Source organism: Aquarana catesbeiana, linkage group LG04 (assembly GCF_042186555.1).
Source record: "Aquarana catesbeiana isolate 2022-GZ linkage group LG04, ASM4218655v1, whole genome shotgun sequence".
NCBI lineage: Eukaryota > Metazoa > Chordata > Amphibia > Anura > Ranidae > Aquarana > Aquarana catesbeiana.
The window spans coordinates 487690438-487712030 of record NC_133327.1 but is presented as its reverse complement, the minus strand read 5'-3'; the positions used below and the strand labels follow the sequence as shown (position 1 = coordinate 487712030).

At 41.2% G+C, this 21593-nt stretch overlaps 1 protein-coding gene across 1 annotated transcript in view; it reads right to left on the bottom strand.

Moving 5' to 3' along the window:
- Positions 1–21593, bottom strand: part of MAP4K3 (mitogen-activated protein kinase kinase kinase kinase 3) — a 1235976-nt gene that overhangs the window by 688313 nt on the left and 526070 nt on the right. The window lies entirely within an intron of this gene.

Genomic DNA, 21593 nt, shown 5'->3' with positions numbered 1-21593 from the left:
ATATCAGGTTACCCTGTATGTAAAATGGTGCACACAGGACGCAGATGAGCGCAGGGGTAGTGCCCTCATTTATAGGCTACTACTGAACACCCCTCCTAAATTTCCTTATATGCTGGACTGGGACTTCCGACCTAGGAGTGGACAGAGATTTGGACTTATGGCACAAATGTTTCCTGAGGTCTTATACTGGTATCTTAAATGTTGCTCTGATTGAGGCAGATTTGAAGGTGCTTACTTGTTGGTACCTGCTCCCAACGTGTCTGGTCAAAATGTACTCCTCTGTTTCACCTTTATGGTTCAGAGGCTGCAAAATGCGGGGACAATGTGCCATATCTGGTGGGAATGCCCACGGATTTGGGGCTTCTGGAACTGCCTTTTTGCCCTGATCCATAGATTTACAGGATCGGTTCCCTTCCATAGCTCTTAACACTCCGGTGACTGGTATACCTAACTGCTTACAACGTTTGATATTTTTCTTTTTTTTGTTACAATCAAGTTTATTGAAAGTTCAGAGGTAACAGAAATGAAATAAAATAATCAAGTATATAATAGAGAATAAGACATACGTATGTAAAATGTACATTGATCTATTGAATGAGTATATAACTTTTGCTATGTGCGTATATAGATTAAACATGAATTATAGTAATATTTCCAATATTAGTATATCATGTAAGAAATAAAAAACTTATGTTTAATAAGTATCAGAAAAGAGATTCTTATTGTATATCAGGAAAAGGTAGGAAGGACAAGTTCTCAGCATCCAGTATATAACACATAAAATGTTCTGTACTTGTGATAGTAACAACTTTACCATCAGACAGAATCATCTAATGTATGTAGTATTTTGATTTCAGGGAGTTTTAGGGTCCCAAGGATCTCAAAGATCTTTCAACGGCAACAAAGTTGTTCATAATCCACTGAGTATCGGACGTCTGATATTTTTCATTTTGCTGGGGACCAAGATGACGCTTGCTAGATCTTGGAAGCAGCCTACTGTGTCCTTGGCACAGGCTAAAACAAAAGTCAATAATCCTTCACCTATTGCGGTGCCAATGATATAAAATATCTGTAATCGGTGATGCTGAACAACTCAATGAAAATGATTCTTATAAAGTGCAAGGTGCCGTATACTAATGAATAAAAAAAGATCACTATTAACCACTTGCCGACTGCCTCACGCAGATATACTACGGCAGAATGGCATGGGCAGGGGCAGAGTAACGTATGCAGACCTCACTTTTTGCCACAAAGTTTTGAAAATTGAAAAGAAGAAAAAAAAAAAAAAAAAACACAATTTACTTTTCCTTCTTCATTTTCAAAAACAAATGAGAGCTGCAAAATACTCACCATGCCTCTCAGCAAATAACTTGGGGTGCCTACTTTCCAAAATTAGGTCATTTGGGGGAGGGGGGGTTTGTGCTATCTTGGCATTTAATGGCCTTCGAAACTGTGATAGGTAGTGAGGAGTGAAATCAAAAATGTATGCCCTTTTTTTTTGGGGCCCTGTACGCGGGTAGGTTTCCAAAAAGTACCACACATGTGGTATCCCCGTACTCAGGAGAAGCAGCAGAATGTATTTTGGGGTGTAATTCCACATATGCCCATGGCATGTTTGAGCAATATATCATTTAGTGACAACTATGTGCAAAAAAAAAAGTTTGTAATTTTCCCACAACTTGTGGCAAAATATAAAATATTCCATGGACTCAACATGCCTCTCAGCAAATAGCTTGGGGTGTCTACTTTCCAAAATGGTTTCATTTGAGGGATTTTGTGGCATCTTGGCATTTTATGGCCTTCAAAACTGTGATAAGTAGTGAGGAGTGAAATCAAAAATTTACGCCCTTAGAAATCCTATAGGCGGTGCTTGGTTTTCGGGGCCCCGTACGTGGCTAGGCTCCCAAAAAGTCCCACACATGTGGTATCCCCATACTCAGGAGAAGCAGCAAAATGTATTTTGGGGTGCAATAACACATATAACCATGGCATGTATGAGCAATATATCATTTAGTGACAACTTTTTGTAAAAAAAAAATATATATATATTTTTTGTCATTATTTAATCACTTGGGACAAAAAATAATAAATATTCAATGGGCTCAACATGCCTCTCAGCAATTTCCTTGGGGTGTCTACTTTCCAAAATGGGGTCATTAGGGGGGGGGGGTGCACTGCCCTGTTATTTTAGCACCTCAAGAAATGAGATAGGCAGTCATAAACTAAAAGCTATGTAAATTCCAGAAAATGTACCCTAGTTTGTAGACGCTATAGCTTTTGCGCAAACCAATATATGCGTATTGACATTTTTTTTACCAAAGACATGTGGCTGAATACATTTTGGGCTAAATGTATTACTAAAATTGAGTTTATTGGATTTTTCTTATAACAAAAAGTAGAAAATATTTTTCTTTCAAAATTTTCGGTCTTTTTCCATTTATATCGCAAAAAATAAAAATCGCAGAAGCAAATACCATCAAAAGAAAGCTCTATTTGTGTGAACAAAAGGATGCAAATTTTGTTTGGGTACAGCATTGCATGACCGCGCAATTACCAGTTAAAGCAGCACAGTGCCAAATTGTAAAAAGTCCTCTGGTCTTTAGGCAGCCAAATGGTCCGGGGCTTAAGTGGTTAAAGTGACAAAGTGACATGTGCAAAATCAGCATGTGACACTCTCCATGATTAAACTGATAATCTCATATATATATATATATATATACACACACATACACACACAACACACAAAAATCAAACTGTGAAAATTGATACAGGGTCCAAATACAGTCCCTGTACATGTGAAAAAGAATAGAGAAGGAAAAAGTGCTCCGTGCTGGATATTGTAGTGTCCGTTAAAAAAGTTCACCACTCTTTCACCAGCAAGATACAATGCAATGCATCAATGACCTTTCCCAAATTCAGATAAAGGGGAATGTTTTGCTAGTGACAGCGGACGACTCCTCTTTAAAAATACCATTATCCCACATGCCAAACCTTTTTTTGGATTTAAATGAGATGGTCCCTCTGAAACAAAAGGATTTCATCCTAGAATTATTAAAATTTGGGATGGAACCCAATTATGTTTATTATAGGGGGAGCTTCTTCCTACAGCGTAAGGGCGTTGCTATAGGGGCTAAGTTTACACCCAGCCTTGCCAATTTATGGCACTGTTGGAAGAGAGGGCAATCTATGCCACCAGGCATCCCAAATTGCTGTTTTGGTGGGGTTACATAGACAACGCTCTCTTTTTATGGCGTGGTGACAATATCTCCTTACATGAATTTATGGGAAAACTGAATTCCAACACCTGGGGTATTAAGTTTACTTACAATTGGGACCACCAGTCGTTTAACGATAATCTTTATAGAACAGGATCAACTTCTAACCAAAACATATTTTAAAACCACTGATAAAAATGGATTTATATCCACTGACAGTTACCATTATCCCTCATGGTTGAAGGCTAGTCCAAAGGGAAAGTTCAGACGTATTCGCCGGAATTGTTCCAAAGAGGAGGATTTTCTGTATCATGTGAATACTTTCAAAGGGAGGTCTTTACAAAAGGGTTATATGCCCGAATCTCTAGAGGAAGATATACAGACTGTCTCCCAATTGAATGGCCAGAATCTGCTTGCTTCTAGGAATAAATAGAGAGGTTTTACCCAACGATATGAATTGGCTTTTTTTTACTGCTTTTTCAAAACAACATAAATGGGTGAATAGGAGTCTGGCCAAATACTGGAAAGTTTTAAAGGGCGACAAGGTTTTAGGTCCAGTGCTTCCGGACAGACCTTAAGTGGTCTTCAGGAAGGCACACGCCTTAAGAAGGAAGAGCCCCAGGTGCTGGCTAATGCATGTGCAGATAGAAATGGGCGCCCACTTCTATCTGCACATGCATTAGCCAGCACCTGGGGCTCTTCCTTCTCTGGAGGTGAAGGATCTATAGCGGTGGATCTATCTGAGCAGTGGGGTTTATTTCGTCTTTATTGCGGATATCCAGTGGGGACTTTTAATATCAAGGGACAGGAAGTCCCCACCTCTCTGTGTGTACAGCTGCTTGTTGGAAATAGGACGCGTGGAAGGAAACTGACACCCATAGGACTGAAGGGACAGGACCAACAGTACACGCTCGTACCCCTGCAGGGGTGGAGCGCTCCGGTGAGTGCAACCACATTGAGGGGACCACCAGTTGTTATAGCACGGCACTTTATCACCTAAGAAGAACTCCCTGCACTATTGCTATGAACTTTTTTGCACTAAATAATATAAGGTTTTTTTGATTTCTAGCTGCGATTTTGACACATTATTAAGGATTTTTTTATTGCGTACAATTATTGCACATTTACACATCATTGGTGGACAACCACTGCTTTTGGCACTTTATCACTTTATATTTATTCATGTGAAGATTTTTTATGTTATCTAGTGGTGTTGCTTAATTTTTGCACATACAGTAGTATTTTTCACTTGTTATAGTGTTTTCACCAATATAAGGACACTTTTTCCTATTAGTAATTTTTGGATCACACCAAAAAAATTTTATTTTTATTTTTATTTTTACACTTGAATTTCTTGTTAATTTTTAGTCATACTCCTAACACAGTGCCACTCCCTATACTTTGATCTGTTGGCCAGATCTGTGACTTGCCACAATTCTGTCTCTGAGCCCTTTAGGCAGTTCCTTTGACCTCATCATTTTCTTTTTCTCTGACATGCACTGTGAGCTGTAAGGTCTTATATAGACAGGTGTGTGGCTTTCCTAATCAAGTCCAATCAGTATAATCAAACACAGCTGGACTCAAATGAAGGTGTAGAATCATCTCAAGGATGATTAGAAGAAATGGACAGCACCTGAGTTAAATATATGAGTGTCACAAAATCTTTTTTTTTTTTAATAAATCGGCAAAAATGTCAACAATTCTGTGTTTTTCTGTCAATATGGGGTGCTGTGTGTACATTAATGAGGAAAAAAATAGTCCCCACTGTGTGTATATATATATATATACACACATATATATATAATGTTTGGAGGTTCCAAGTAATTTTCTAGCAAAAGTGTCAGAAAAAGGTTAAGTCTTTAAGTGGTTAAACTTCCCTAATTTAAAGACCGAAGTTCATTCCTTTGATCTAAAGAACAAAATGTTACAATGTTTATAGTTAGCTCAGTGGCTAAGGAATGTTGTGAAACTTGTTTTTTATTTTATTTTTTTTTGGACAGCGGTTTGAGCAGAGAACTCCGCATAGAATCTTGAAAATGCTTTGTTAAGATCGCAAGGGAAAGAATCGCAATCTCGATTCTTAACGATTAATCATGCAATTCTACATTAAATATTTGATCATATCCGCCCTAGCTCACAGCAGTATTCATTTATCATTGGTGTGTTTTCACTTTTTGTATTGTAATATAATCTTGGGCGGAAGTGGTTTGTTTTCACCCAGAGGGGTTCCGATAAAGACATGGCCACTTCCGGTATTGTCTGCTATAAAAGGCATAGGGATAATATCGAGTGCTAGCCTCCAAGCCCAGATGACGCTTGTTTAGGGGAAACGCATCGGGCAGAGCTAGTGGTGACCTCAGCGCACACGAGCAAAACAGAGTTGCAGCCGTGCACTATGAAAGTTTTACCTGTCTATGATGTTACCCAGTGTGTAAGTGCAATACAATTTTTTTTTATCAATAAAGTGTTATGCAGTTTTGCACTATGAATTCTCCTCCTTGCTTTTAATACCTATACCAATCGGAGCTGAATGGTTGCATATGCCTGAGCTGTTCAGAGTCGGTCGGGAGTGAGCTGTGGCTGCCTTGGAGAGTATACCATAGTGTGCTTTTGATCCCCTAGCGATCAGTGGTTCTGGTAAGCAGCTTGTTTGTTCATATGAGCTTAAAGGTGGAAGAGCGGTGAACTTTTTTTTAACAGACACTGCAATATCCAGCATGGGGCCCTTTTTTCTTCTCTTCTTTTTTTGCATGTAAAGGGACTGTGGACTTTGTATCAATTTTCATAGTTTGAGATATATATATATATATATATATATATATATATATATATATATTTTCACCCCCCTTTTTTTCGTGTTTTGTTACCTCACAACCTGGAATTAACATGGATTGTTTGAGGATTTGCATCATTTAATTTACAGAACATGCCCACAACTTTGAAGAGGTTTTTTTTATTGTGAAGCAAACAAATAGGACAATACATTTATGACAGTAATTCCGCGCTTAGGAGTATAGAAACAAGGAAAGACTGCTGCCCCCCCTATAAATGAAAATCACCGAGGTGAAATCCAAAACATAAAAAAGTTTTAAACAGGGGAATTGGCGCTGTCCAGCTATATGTGCATAGATAGTGATTCGTACAAGTGCAAAAAAGATTTGTAAATACGTGTACCAAATATTAATAATTGTGCGTGTAACTATTGTGTTTGCAGAGGTATCTCAAGTGTAAACAATACACCTAATAGGTGTAATGTGATAAAGTGCAACATGCTCCTAAGATATATGCAAAAATACCATTATACCAAAAAATTATGTGTATAGAAAATTATGCTTATGGCTAGAAAAATGGCAGAAAAAACAGAATCCAATATATAATTATGGCAATCAAACCAATATGACAATCCAAGCAAACAATTATTGGAAAATAAAAATATTAAATAATAAAAATAAAAATAGAAATCCCCAGCATATGTGCATAAAAAGTCCAAAAAAAAAGAAAAAAGAAAAGAGAAAATTTTGTGTATAGAAAACAAGGACTTATAAAAAGTGAGTGTCCAAAATCAAAAGTCCTAAAAGTGTGTCCTTCTGGTGAAGAAAAAGCGTAGTCTCAGCATTAGCTGGTAATGTCCCGTCCTTCACTGCACCCCACTCACTCACTCACCCCACTGCACTCGTGCTTGCACTCACCGGACTGCCTAACCCCTGCAGGGGTAAAAGGCATATGTAGACAATCCTGCGATGGTGGAACCGGGAAGCGATCCTCCGTCCGGGGGTATTTTATCCTGCTCTGGCGTAGTAGTATCCCCAATAAAAGGCATCCATATGAAGTGAGAAAAGAAAACACTTCATAGCGTGAATCTGAAAAAACTGAAGTATATTATAAATCCATATCAAATGTGATAAAAAAGGTTTTTTGTAAAACAATCCATAAAACACTGGAGCTGACAATGCTCCGATAACCGGCTTGCAGCTGTTGGGCAGCGTGGTGTGGCGTGCGTTCCACCACCCGACAGCTAGAACCGGAACAAACACAAGCTCGAACAGAGAGATGCTGACGTGTGCGTATCACGAGGCCACGCCTTACGCGTTTCGTCATCAAGACGTCATCTGAGGCGCGGCCATCTTGGTACGCCACACGTCTAAATAGGGAAATGGAGGTGCCGCCAAAGCCGATCAAATGCCCGAAACCCGCCCTCGTGACCTCTAATCGAGAACTAAAAAATTAAAAAATTATGTGATCAGCGAGGGAAAAAAAAGGGACATAACCATAAATACATTTCATATTACATATCCCAAGGACGTATGGATCCATATACAAAAGAAGGGAAAATAAAATAAAATAAAATAAATAATTAGGTGAAGAAAATAAAATAAAAATAATAAATAAGGAAAAAAGGAGAATGTATAAAAATAAAAAAATATATATATATATATCCGGGGATAATATATCCAAGGATGTGTGTTGGGGGCAGTAATAAAAATATGCATATAGTTGCCCAACCAAACCACACCGACCATCAATCACCGTATATATCCGGTCTCCAAAACGTGTATCTAAAAATGGGACCAAACACCAAAACAGCAGCATGATGATGGTGAAGGGAAATATTGAAGATAGAAAGGAGGTATGGCAAAAACAAAAACAAAAAATCACAATCATTTTGGGGGCCTCTATAAAGAAAATTTTAAATATTTTGAAGAAGATGAGAATCCTATGTAAAAATAAAATGAAATAAGAACCTTGTGCATTCAGGGCCTAAGATCTCAATCTAGAATACCGATTAAAAAGGAATACAGTAAAAAATAAGAATACAGTAAAAACTTATATGAAATACAAAGACTGATATACTGATGTAAAATGGGCTTAAGTAGCCACAGGCTCAGTCAAGGGGTGATATACTAAAAAACTCCTAGGGGTTAGTGTGGCTGATGAGGGAGACATCTAGAAGTTGGACAAGAAACAGTTTAGGTCTATCTCTACATTCAAGCCCCTGGGGACAAGGCAATCCAAGCGTTGTATCCATCTTGTTTCATTTTGTGATATCAATATCCTCTTACTGCTCCCCCTCCAATGGTTTTTTATGGTATCAATCCCATAGAAAACCAAGCCAGACGGGTCCCTGTGGTGAAATTCATCAAAATGTCTGGAAAGGTTGTGTTTAGGGAACCCTTTTCTAATGTTATTAATATGTTCCCTAATCCGTACACAAAGGGGTCTAGTAGTCCTGCCCACATATTGCAGCCGGCAGGGACATTCGATAATATAGGTTACATGGGTAGTGTTGCAGGTGACCAGCTCCCTAATCTCATACTCTTTGCCATTCCTGGCCTTAAAAGATGTTCTTTTTTTGGGTTGTCTTTTGCTGACTCGGCAGGCCAGACATTTTTGACATCTATAAAATCCCTTCATATCGGAGAACAATTTCACGTTCTTGGGGGGATCAATAACATTATGGACCAGGTGATTTCTGAGAGTGGGTGCTCTTCTATAGATGAACCGGGGTTTTTTGTCAACAATTTCCCAAGAGTTCTGTCGGATTTTAAGATCAGCCAATACTTCCTTACAATATGCTCGATAGATCTATACTGGTTATTGAACCCTGTAACAAAGGAAATGTCTACCGGAGACCTTTTCTTACTATTACCCTCTTTTATTAGCAAGGAGTTCCGGTCAAGTCCTTGTATCTCATTCCTTATTTTGACCAGAACATCTGGGTCGTATCCCTTATCTGTAAATTTCTTAATCAGGGTGTCTGTCTGATTCCGGTAGTCCTCAATGTTTCTGCAGTTCCTCCGTATTCTCAGGAGCTGCCCCTTGGGTATGTTCTTTTTCCATTTCGGATGGTGGCAGCTCGAGGTGGGTATATACCCATTACGATCAGTAGGTTTAAAAAAAAGTCCTTGTTGCCAACTCACCACCCTGTTTAAACATTTGTAGGTCTAGGCACTCTATTGAGTCCCAATCAGTCTTGCCAGTAAAGGAGATCCCATATTCATTTTGGTTAAGACCATCCAGGAACCTCTCAAAGGAGTCGGAATCCCCTTCCCACAGAATAATTATATCGTCAATATACCGACGGTAAAACTTTATCTCGGGTCTCCTGTTGCTATATATATAGTGCTCTTCCAGTAGGTCCATAAATAAATTCGCCACACTTGGCGCATACTTGGCACCCATAGCAACCCCCTTTTTCTGTACGTAAAAATCTCTTTGATACCAAAAATAGTTACTCCCCATTGCCAATTCCAGACCTTCCAAAAGAAATTTTATTTGTTCGTGTTTGAGACCTGAACCTTCATGTAGGGCTTTCTCAACCCCTCTTAGCCCATACTTCTGTGTGATACTTGTATACAAGGAATTGACATGAATTGTTGCCATCAGGCAATGGTCAATTCCAGTGATTGTTCTCAGCTCATTAATGAGTTGAGTGCTATCCCTGAGATAGGATTTGCCCTTTACTACTAGTGGTTTCAAGAATTGATCAATATATTCTCCTAATCTCGAAAACAGAGAATCCAATCCACTAATGATAGGAAACATAACCCCAAACCACAATATCTAAGGAGCCTAAAAAGACTGGTGAAGAAGGGCAGTGAAGCAGGTATTTTGAATAAAAAAGAAGCCAGATAATTGATTCCGGATTCCACAAAAACCCCCGTTATATACTACCTGCCCAAAATACACAAGCGGCTGAATAAACCACCGGGTAGACCTATCATTAGTGGATTGGATTATCTGTTTTCGAGATTAGGAGAATATATTAATCAATTCTTGAAACCACTAGAAGTAAAGGGCAAATCCTATCTCAGGGATAGCACTCAACTCATTAATGAGCTGAGAACAATCACTGGAATTGACCATTGCCTGATGGCAACAATTGATGTCAATTCCTTGTATACAAGTAGCACACAGAAGGATGGGCTAAGAGGGGTTGAGAAAGCCCTACATGAAGGTTCGGATCTCAAACACGAACAAATACAATTTCTTTTGGAAGGTCTGGAATTGGCAATGGGGAGTAACTATTTTTGGTATCAAAGAGATTTTTACGTACAGAAAAAGGGGGTTGCTATGGGTGCCAAGTATGCGCCAAGTGTGGCGAATTTATTTATGGACCTACTGGAAGAGCACTATATATATAGCAACAGGAGACCCGAGAAAGTTTTACCGTCGGTATATTGACGATATAATTATTCTGTGGGAAGGGGATTCCGACTCCTTTGAGAGGTTCCTGGATGGTCTTAACCAAAATGAATATGGGATCTCCTTTACTGGCAAGACTGATTGGGACTCGATAGAGTACCTAGACCTACAAATTTTTAAACAGGGTGGTGAGTTGACAACAAGGACTTTTTTTAAACCTACTGATTATAATGGGTATATACCCACCTCGAGCTGCCACCATCCGAAATGGAAAAAGAACATACCCAAGGGGCAGCTCCTGAGAATACGGGGAACTGCAGAAACATTGAGGACTACCGGAATCAGACAGACACCCTGATTAAGAAATTTACAGATAAGGGATACGACCCAGATGTTCTGGTCAAAATAAGGAATGAGATACAAGGACTTGACCGGAACTCCTTGCTAATAAAAGAGGGTAATAGTAAGAAAAGGTCTCCGGTAGACATTTCCTTTGTTACAGGGTTCAACAACCAGTATAGATCTATCGAGCATATTGTAAGGAAGTATTGGCCAATCTTAAAATCCGACAGAACTCTTGGGAAATTGACTAAAAAACCCCGGTTCATCTATAGGAGAGCACCCACTCTCAGAAATCACCTGGTCCATAATGTTATTGATCCCCCCCAAGAACGTGAAATTGTTCTCCGATATGAAGGGATTTTATAGATGTCAAAAATGTCTGGCCTGCCGAGTCAGCAAAAGACAACCCAAAAAAAGAACATCTTTTAAGGCCAGGAATGGCAAAGAGTATGAGATTAGGGAGCTGGTCACCTGCAACCCATGTAACCTATATTATCGAATGTCCCTGCCGGCTGCAATATGTGGGCAGGACTACTAGACCCCTTTGTGTACGGATTAGGGAACATATTAATAACATTAGAAAAGGGTTCCCTAAACACAACCTTTCCAGACATTTTGATGAATTTCACCACAGGGACCCGTCTGGCTTGGTTTTCTATGGGATTGATACCATAAAAAACCATTGGAGGGGGGCAGTAAGAGGATATTGATATCACAAAATGAAACAAGATGGATACATCGCTTGGATTGCCTTGTCCCCAGGGGCTTGAATGTAGAGATAGACCTAAACTGTTTCTTGTCCAACTTCTAGATGTCTCCCTCATCAGCCACACTAACCCCTAGGAGTTTTTTAGTATATCACCCCTTGACTGAGCCTGTGGCTACTTAAGCCCATAGTTTTAATCCTAATTTACATCAGTATATCAGTCTTTGTATTACATATAAGTTTTTACTGTATTCTTATTTTTTACTGTATTCCTTTTTAATCGGTATTCTAGATTGAGATCTTAGGCCCTGAATGCACAAGGTTCTTATTTCATTTTATTTTTACATAGGATTCTCATCTTCTTCAAAATATTTAAAATTTTCTTTATAGAGGCCCCCAAAATGATTGTGATTTTTTGTTTTTGTCATACCCCCTTTCTATCTTCAATATTTTCCTTCACCATCATCATGCTGCTGTTTTGGTGTTTGGTCCCATTTTTAGATACACCTTTTGGAGACCGGATATATACGGTGATTGATGGTCGGTGTGGTTTGGTTGGGCAACTATGTACATATTTTTATTACTGCCCCCAACACACATCCTTGGATATATTATCCCCGGATATATATATAATTTTTTATTTTTATACATTCTCCTTTTTTCCTTATTTATTATTTTTATTTTATTTTCTTCACCTAATTATTTATTTTATTTTATTTTCCCTTCTTTTGTATATGGATCCATACGTCCTTGGGATATGTAATATGAAATGTATTTATGGTTATGTCCCTTTTTTTCCCCTCGCTGATCACATAATTTTTTGACATGTTAATATGCCCTGTAATGCATAATATGTTATTCCATGCTGCGGCCTTTTTGTCAAATGGAGGCGCTTAAAGATACCATTATCTATTACATCCACATGATGGCGCTTGACTATTAGCAGGGTTATCATTAGTTCTCGATTAGAGGTCACGAGGGCGGGTTTCGGGCATTTGATTGGCTTTGGCGGCACCTCCATTTCCCTATTTAGACGTGTGGAGTACCAAGATGGCCGCGCCTCAGATGACGTCTTGATGACGAAACGCGTAAGGCGTGGCCTCGTGATACGCACACGTCAGCATCTCTCTGTTCGAGCTTGTGTTTGTTCCGGTTCTAGCTGTCGGGTGGTGGAACGCACGCCACACCACGCTGCCCAACAGCTGCGAGCCGGTTATCAGAGCATTGTCAGCTCCAGTGTTTTATGGATTGTTTTTAAAAAAAACTTTTTTACCACATTTGATATGGATTTATAATAAACTTCAGTTTTTTCGGATTCACGCTATGAAGTGTTTTCTTTTCTCACTTCATATGGATGCCTTTTATTGGGGATCCTACTACGCCAGAGCAGGATAAAATACCCCCGGACGGAGCATTGCTTCCCAGTTCCGCCATCGCAGGTTTGTCTACATATGCCTTTTACCCCTGCAGGGGTTAGGCAGTCCGGTGAGTGCAAGCACGAGTGGGGGTGCAGTGAAGGACGGGACACTACCAGCTAATGCTGAGACTACACTTTTTCTTCACCAGGACACACTTTTAGGACTTTTGATTTTGGACACTCATTTTTTATAAGTCCTTGTTTTCTATACACAAAATTTTCTCTTTTTTTTTTTTTTATGGACTTTTTATGCACATATGCTGGGGATTTTTTTTTTTTATTTTTATTATTTAATATTTTTATTTTCCAATAATTGTTTGCTTGGATTGTCATATTGGTTTGATTGCCATAATTATTTATATATTGGATTCTGTTTTTTCTGCCATTTTTCTAGCCATAAGCATAATTTTCTATACACATAATTTTTTGGTATAATGGTATTTTTGCATATATCTTAGGAGCACGTTGCACTTTATCACATTACACCTATTAGGTGTATTGTTTACACTTGAGATACCTCTGCAAACACAATATTTACACGCACAATTATTAATATTTGGTACACGTATTTACAAATCTTTTTTGCACTTGTACGAATCACTATCTATGCACCTATAGCTGGACAGCGCCAATTCCCCTGTTTAAAACTTTTTTAACAAATAGGACAAAGTAATAGAAAAAGTCAATGCGCATAACTATTCACCCCCCTAAAGTAAATACTTTGTAGAGCCACCTTTTGTGGCTATCACAGCTCCAAGTCACTTTGGATAAGTCTCCATGAGCTTGCCATCTTACCACTGGGATTTTTGGCCATTTCTCATTGCAAATCTGCTCCTTCAAGTTGGATGGTTTGCGCTTGTGAACAGCAATCTAAGTCTGACCACTGATTTTCTATTGGATTGAGGTCTGGGCTTTGACTAGGCAATTCCCAAACATTTACATGTTCCCCTTAAACCACTCAAGTGTTGCTTTAGCAGTGTGTTTGGGGTCATTGTCCTGCTGGAAGGTGAACCTCCGTCCTAGCCTCAAATCACACACAGAGTGGTACAGGTTTTGCTCAAGAACATCCCTGTATTTAGCACCATCCATCTTTTCCTCAACTCGGACCAGTTTCCCAGTCCCGACTGCTGAAAAACATCCCTACAGCATGATGCTGCCACCACGTTTCACTGTGGGGAGATATATATATATATATATATAGCATTATCAGTTTAATCATGTTGATTATCACATGCTGATTTTACACATCACCTTAATAGTGATCTTTTTTAGTCATTAGTACATGGCACCTTGCACTTTATTAGAACCATTCTTTTCATTGAGTTGTTCAGCATCACAGATACTGTAACAGATATTTTATATCATTGATTGACAACGCAATAGGTGAAGGATTATTGATTTTTATTTTTGCATACTTTGTATATATGATTCTTACATCATAAGGGAATTTATTTGGGGACAGCACACTCATTTTCTGTATAGTATTTGTTTAGTAGGGTATTTACTACTTTAGGAGCAGCAGTCCAATTCTTGAAAGCCAAGCACAAACCCAGCCCCCTCCCTGAGCCATAAGAGAAAAGTTACCTGGATTATGTTGCATGAAAACATTGTTAGCATTTTAAACGACAGTTAAAAAACCTTGGCAACTGTGGGCTAGCTATATGCATGGGACTATTGCACATTAATATTTTACTTTTTTCTTCAGTTTTATTGTTTTTGTTTTTCTCTCTGGCTCTGAAGACTGGAGTGCTTCTTCTGACCTCGGTTTGGACCTGTTCCTTCTCTTGTTTTTTCCTTCTCTTTCTCTCTTCTTCCATTGACTGCCCTAGCTCATGGTGGTTGTGATTATTGCTTGATATGTACATTTACAGAAGGGTGGTCCCCTATATATCGGGAGAAGGGTTATTTTTCCCTGATCAAATGGTTGCTGAATTTAATGTTCAGGGTTATATCCCTTGGGAACTGTTTTTCCCTTCATCCGATGTGTTCTGCCTATTTGTTCATGAAGATTAGTGCACTTTTGTACTACTGTTGGTTCTTTTGTTTTAAAACAACCAAGAAACATTTTTAAAGTAAAAAAAAAACAAAACAAAAAAAAAACAAACATGGTGCGACAAACGCTCCAACATTGGGAGCTCATGTCGCACGACGTGTGAAAATCAATGTTTCAACTTTTTTTTTCACCCCCCTCCCTTCTCCTCCTCCCTTTCTCCATTCCCCCTCCTCTTAATCCCTCAGACTCTCAGATTATTGTCTCTGCAGGTAGTTTGACCCTGCCACTCTCCTAATTATACTTCCTTGGAGAGTTCAGGTAATGCCTTAATATTCCCTGGGCACCCTGAGTCTAGGGCTTTTCTGCTGCAATTACCTCTCCTTCAGTTAGAGGATATGTAGCTAAGTTGGTTATATCACTGGTTAATAGACACTAGCGAGACAGGGAATTCCTTGTCTCTAGACTGGAACATTATTAATGGGCGCCCCTGGAGGGGGAGGTTGTGGCCGAGACTGAAGGTTCGAGGGATTGGGGGGTCCTAAGCCCGCAGTGAGTTCCCCTATGGGGCGGGTGACGGATATCTCGCCTGCTCCCTGAACCCCTATAAATACAAGAAAGATCCTGCTTTTCTATACAACCACACCTCCCTCCCCAGTATAGCGATATTCCTACCCCTTCCAGTCCTCTGTTTATGCTGAATACTCTTCCTATCTCACTCTAACTAATGAAACTGGACAATACAAGCTTATACGTTTGACATGTTCTAAGTATTAATACTAAGGTTATTATATTTCATTCTTCTCTTTGGTACGCCCTGCTTTATGAGGCTCCGCCTCGGATTTATTTGTACCTTTCATTCCCTTATGCTTTTATCTTATGTACTGCTTGACACAAATGTTTTGTCTGACATTTTTATTAATAATAAAAATTTATTGAAAGAAAATCAATGTTTCCCTATGGGAGCCGTCTTAACTGGTCCGACTTTGAAAATGCTCCCTGTACTACTTTAGTCCGACTTTGATCCTACTTCAGCCCATTGACTATCATTGAAGTTGAATCAAAGTCGGATCGCCGTCTTGCATGATCCGACTTTGGCATGCGACTTGTGCTCTGATGATCTTGAAGGGGAACTCCACGCCAAATTTTAAATAAAAAGCCGGCATGGGTTCCCCCTCCAAGAGCATACCAGGCCCTTGGGTCTGGTATGGATTTTAAGGGGAACCCCAAAATCCATACCAGACCCTTATCCGGGCACGCAACCCGGTCGATCAGGAAAGGGGGTGGTGACAAGCGAGCACCCCCCCTCCCGAACAGTACCAGGCCGCATGCCCGCAACATGGGGGGTTGGGTGCTTTTTCTATTTTTTGCATTGTGTCAAAAATCAGAGGCCGATCTGCTGACTGACTAAAGATTTCCTTCTGCTTAGGGGTTCTGGACATCAGCAAAATGGCAGCCTACAGCAAGAAGAAACTGAAGCAATGCTGGAGGTAATTTACAGCACACATTAATCTTGATAGCAAATGTATTAACATGTAATGTATGTTCCTTGCTAAAAAAACATTTTTTTTATTATGTTGTTATGGGTAAAGTTCTGCTTTAATAGGGAAGGGAGAAACCCTATCCTTTAGACCAGTGGTCATCAACCCTGTCCTTAAGGCCCACTAACGGGCCAGGTTTTATGTATTACCTTGGGGAGATGCAGACTAGAATACGGCAATCACTGAGCAGCAAATGATATCACCTGTGATGTATTTCAGTTATCTTGCAAACCTGGCCTGTTAGTGGGCCCTGAGGTCAGGGTTGATGACCACTGCTTTAGACCACAGGTTTAAATTATGACTTGTCCAAAACACAACAGTGGAGCGAGAATCAGGAATTTCCCCCTCAGGAAGCACAAAGAGGGAGTATGATTGCCTAAAAGAAGCTGTAGCTAAGAGGTAGCTTTCACAGCACACACCACATCACGAAAATGGAGAGAATTTTTTTTTTTTTTTTTAGAGCAAACACGAGAAAGTAAGGACAATGACCTGATTGGGGTCAATGGAGAAAACCATCTTAGGGAGAAAAGAGGCTTTGGGCTTCAGGACAATCTGTGTAGGCAAGGCTACAGGATAAATATAAGGCAGATAATTCAGGTCATAGCAAAGAAAAAGGCGACCTTGCAAATAAGGTCAAAAAAACAAATATCCTTAAAAGCAAAATGTGTGGGATACCCTGTATAAAAGCCTTAACCAAGGAACGAGAGTCCAACAGTCTCTGAAATAAAATGGACTGTTATTTGTCTCTTGATGGAAAATAAGGTCAGGTGTTGATCTAGACCACACATCAGAATGGACAAGATGGGTCCCACAGACTTGCTAGGATGAAAGTTTATAGCCTTGCACCACGCCGAATAGGCTTTTCAAAAGCTCTGGCTGACCTGGAAGGGCCCACGGATAGTTTGAGTATGTCTGAATACTACATCCTCCTGGACCAATTTGGTGCAATGAAAATCCCCAAATGCCCTTAATCTCAAACCCCAGTCAAAGCATATGGGGGAGAAGCTGGGTGTTTGGAACTACGCAGATCAGATGGAACTGATCTCACAGAGTCACCAATGCAAAGGCCTGAGTGTCTGGTGGCACACCTTCCAGCTTCTTGTTGAAACTGGATACCAGAAACACATCCGGTGATCCCAACCTATGGCAAAGGGCTTCAAACACGTCCTCAGATAGAGAACCTACACACTGAGAAAATCCATCCCCACTTTTTCATGTTTAGGATGTGGACGGCTAAGAAAATTAAGTTCTAATCAAGAGAAGATCAAGTCATCCTTCTTTTGACCAATGTGACTTCTGGTGTCTCCTTAATGGTTGATGTAGGTTATGGCCATGGCACTGTCTGGCTGAATTCCTCTTGGGTGATCTTGTAACTGAGGGGTCCAGCGATGAAGGGGCAATGGAACTGCCCTGAGCTCCAGAAAGTTAATGGAAAGTTGGGCTTACTCAGAAGACCAAGTCTCCTGCACCCATAGGGCTTTTCCCCAGCCCGACTGGCTGGTTTCTGCTGTGAGAATTTTCCACATCTTTGGGAGGAAAGAATTTCCAAAACTTCAGAGCCTAACTGAAAATCCATGATGAGAGAATGTTAAGTTTCAACAGACTGAGGCTGGGTTCACACTAGTGCGATGGCAGACATTGCATGTGATTCACACCGCATTTCTGTGCAAATCACATGTGCTGTCTGTGCGATGCGATTTTAGCCAACCTGTATGGCTGAAATCGCATTGCATTCGCACAAAAATGGTGCAGGACCCTTTTTTTGGTCCGCGCTGGAATCGGATCGCGTGGGTGTTCACAGCCATGCAATCGGTTTCCTGTTCCATTTCACAGTTCGCACTGCAATCGGATTTGGGGGTGTGATTAACTTTACAATGACTCCCGCAGGGGTGCGCAATTGTCAGTGTGAACCGTCTCTGATTCAGGTGCGATGTGGGAATGCAGACAGGAATTGCAGGGTTTCCCGCATCACACCAATGTGAACTGGGGCTGAGTGAAACTAGGCATACTTTACTGCCTTGAAGGAGGCTACATTAAGACTAAATCGATACCCAACATGCCAAACCTTGCATTTATGTGGGCTCATGAAATGGCGACACAGTTCAGTATCCTATATTTTCTATAGGTGACGCCTCAAAAGCCCCCTATAGGTATCAGTTTAGTGTTACAGAGGAGGTCTTGTGGTAGAATTATTACTCTCACTTTGGCGTATGCGGTGATATGTAATGTGTATTGCAATCAAAGTTTTCACGCATGCGTTTACATTCGTGCGTGTAAATATGGGGGCACTTACATTTTCGGGGGGGGGATTTATGTTCTTGGCTATTAGGGGGCGTGGTCACCGGGTGATGTTGACCACGCCCCCTAATACATCACAGCCCCAGCATGCCCAGGGACTGTGATGGCATAATGGGGCGGGGTCTTTGCCTATATAAGTCACATCGGAGCTCTCAGAGACCATTCCAGACGGAGAGAGCATCGTGTCAACATGGGAAGAAGAGAAGAGGACCAGAAGTCCAGACCTCCGCTGGCAAGAGAGCGGCATGAAGACAGCGGAGGAGCCGGCCGAAGAACTGGAACACCGGGAGAAGACAGAGAGAGCGGAGAAGAACCAACCGGACGCCGGGAGAAGAGGAACCAGAGGGACCCCCGAATCCGGAAGAAGACCCCCCCGGAGCTGTCTAATAAATTACTTCAAAAACCTGTGTAGTGTGTTTTATTATTGAAACTTTTTCCCTAGGTTGGGTATGGGTACCATATACCCCATACTCATTCACATAGGGTGGGGGTGCCTGGGATCTGGGGGCCCTCTTATTATAGGGGGCTCCAGGATTCTGATAAGCCCCCTGCCCGCAGACCCCGACAACCAACGGCCAGGGTTGTCGGGAAGAGGCCCTTGTCCTCATCAACATGGGGACAAGGTGCTTTGGGGTGGGGGGCCCCCCTCCCCCAAAGCACCCACCCCCCCACGTTGAGGGCATGCGGCCTGGTACGGTTCCGGAGGGGGGGGTGCTCGCTCGTCCCCACCCCCTTTCCTGACCAGCCGGGCTGCATGCTCGGATCGGGGTCTGGTATGGATTTTGGGGGGACCCCACGCCGATTTTTCGGCGTAGGGGATTCCCCTTAAAATCCATGCCAGACCTAAGGACCTGGGATGCCCCACGACCGGTGCTTGCAAGGTGTCAATCTCGCCGATAAAAGCGGCGAGATTGACTTCCTTTTCTAGTCCCGTCGTACCCGAGTCACGTTCAAAATGAACGGACTTGTCCGTGTGTGGGCAAGTCCGTTCATTCTGAAAGTCCGCCGTAACTCCGGTGAAAGTCCGTCAGAAAGACGGGCGGACCTACCTGCCGGAAAGTCCGGTCGTGTGTAGGCAAGTCCGTCCGTTCAGAAAGTCCGGCGGTAGTCCGCCGGGAAGAACGTCGGACCAAGTATGCCAGAAAGTCCACTCGTGTGTACGCGGCATTACGATTCCGAAAATCGTCAGGTCGGACGAAATTTTTCTTCCGATTTTCATATCGTGTGTACGGGCCTTAACAGGTTTTCTTCTAAGATTTCCCTGTATTTGGCTCCACCCATCTTCCCATCAACTCTGACTAGCTTTCCTGTCCGTGCTGAAGAAAAGCTGCCACCACCATGTTTCATGGTGGGGATGGTGTGTTCAGAGTTATGTGCAGTATTAGTTTTGTGCCACACACAGCATTTGCTTTTAGGCCATAAAGTAAAATTTTGGTCTGATCTGACCAGAGCACCTTCTTCCACGTGTTTGCTGTGTCCCCCACATGGCTTCTCGCAAACTGCAAATGGGACTTCTTATAGCTTTCTTTCAACAATGGCTTTCTTCCTGCCACTCTTCCATAAAGGCCAGAATTGTGGAGTGCATGACTAATAGTTGTCCTGTGGACAGATTCTCCCACCTGAGCTGTTAATCTCTGCAGTCCCTCCAGAGTTACCATGGGCCTCTTGGCTGCTTCTCTGATTAATGCTCTCCTTGCCTGGCCTGTCAGTTTAGATGGACAGCCATGTCTTGGTAGGTTTGCAGTTGTGCCATACTCTTTCCAATTTCGGATGATGGTTTAAACAGTGCTCCGTGAGAAGTTCAAAGCTTGGGATATTTTTTTTATAGCCTAACCCTGCTTTAAATTTCTCCACAACTTTATCCCTGACCCGTCTAGTGTTTCTTGGCCTTCATGATGCTGTTTGTTCACTAAGGTTCTCTAACAATCCGCTGAGGGCTTCACAGAACAGCTGTATTTATACTGAGATTAAATTACACACAGGTGGACTCTATTTACCAATTAGGTGACTTGTGAAGGCAATTGGTTCCACAAGATTTTTTAGGGGTATCAGGTGGTTGAATACAAAAGCACGCCACACTTTTCAGATATTTATCTGTAAAAAATTTTGAAAACCATTTATCATTTTCCTTCCACTTCACAATTATGTGCCACTTTGTGTTGGTCAATCACATAAAAGTACATTTACATTTTTGGTTGTAACATGACAAATGTGGAAAATTTCAAGTAGTATGAATACTTTTTCAAGGCACTGTATATAGATGGATGGAGGAATCTGCTACATTTTTTGTTTAGCCCACAGCTAAAAAAAAATCAAACTGTGTATGGCCAAACTTTAAACTTGATCCGAGATTCAGCCTATTTTAAACGCAAAAAATGCCTAGGTATTATTTCAGTCATAGAAATGTCTCTGCTTTGACCTGATCGGCAAACTCCCTTTAGTTATGCACAGAGACAAAGCGACAGACAGGAAGAAAACAAGAGGATTGGGTTAAGTACAACACTAGTGGATACTGCAGCATAAGAAATTTTCTTAGATTAAACAGTATGTTTGGGCACTGTTACTGTTGTACTTCAAAGAGAAGTATGTTTTTTTTTTTTGTTTTGTTTTTTTTTATTGGCCCATCATACTTACCTAGGTGGATGCAGCATCTGTCCCCCATCGCCTCTTTACTGAGAACCGAGCCACCGAACACCGCCGATAGCTCCGATCTCTCACCTCCCCGAGCGCTGCTGCTTGTCAATCAACAGCTCTCCTGCTCTGCTCCTCCATGCTCATTGGAGCGCTGAGCTGTGGAGGGGCAGGCAGCAACCATCTCAGTCCTTTACTGAGAGGCTGAGACTGCCATCAGTACAGGCACCTGGCAGATCCAGACTTCAGAAGTCGGGATGACGAGGTGCCTGGACTGATCCTGGCAACGTTTTGCACTCCAGTGACCCGT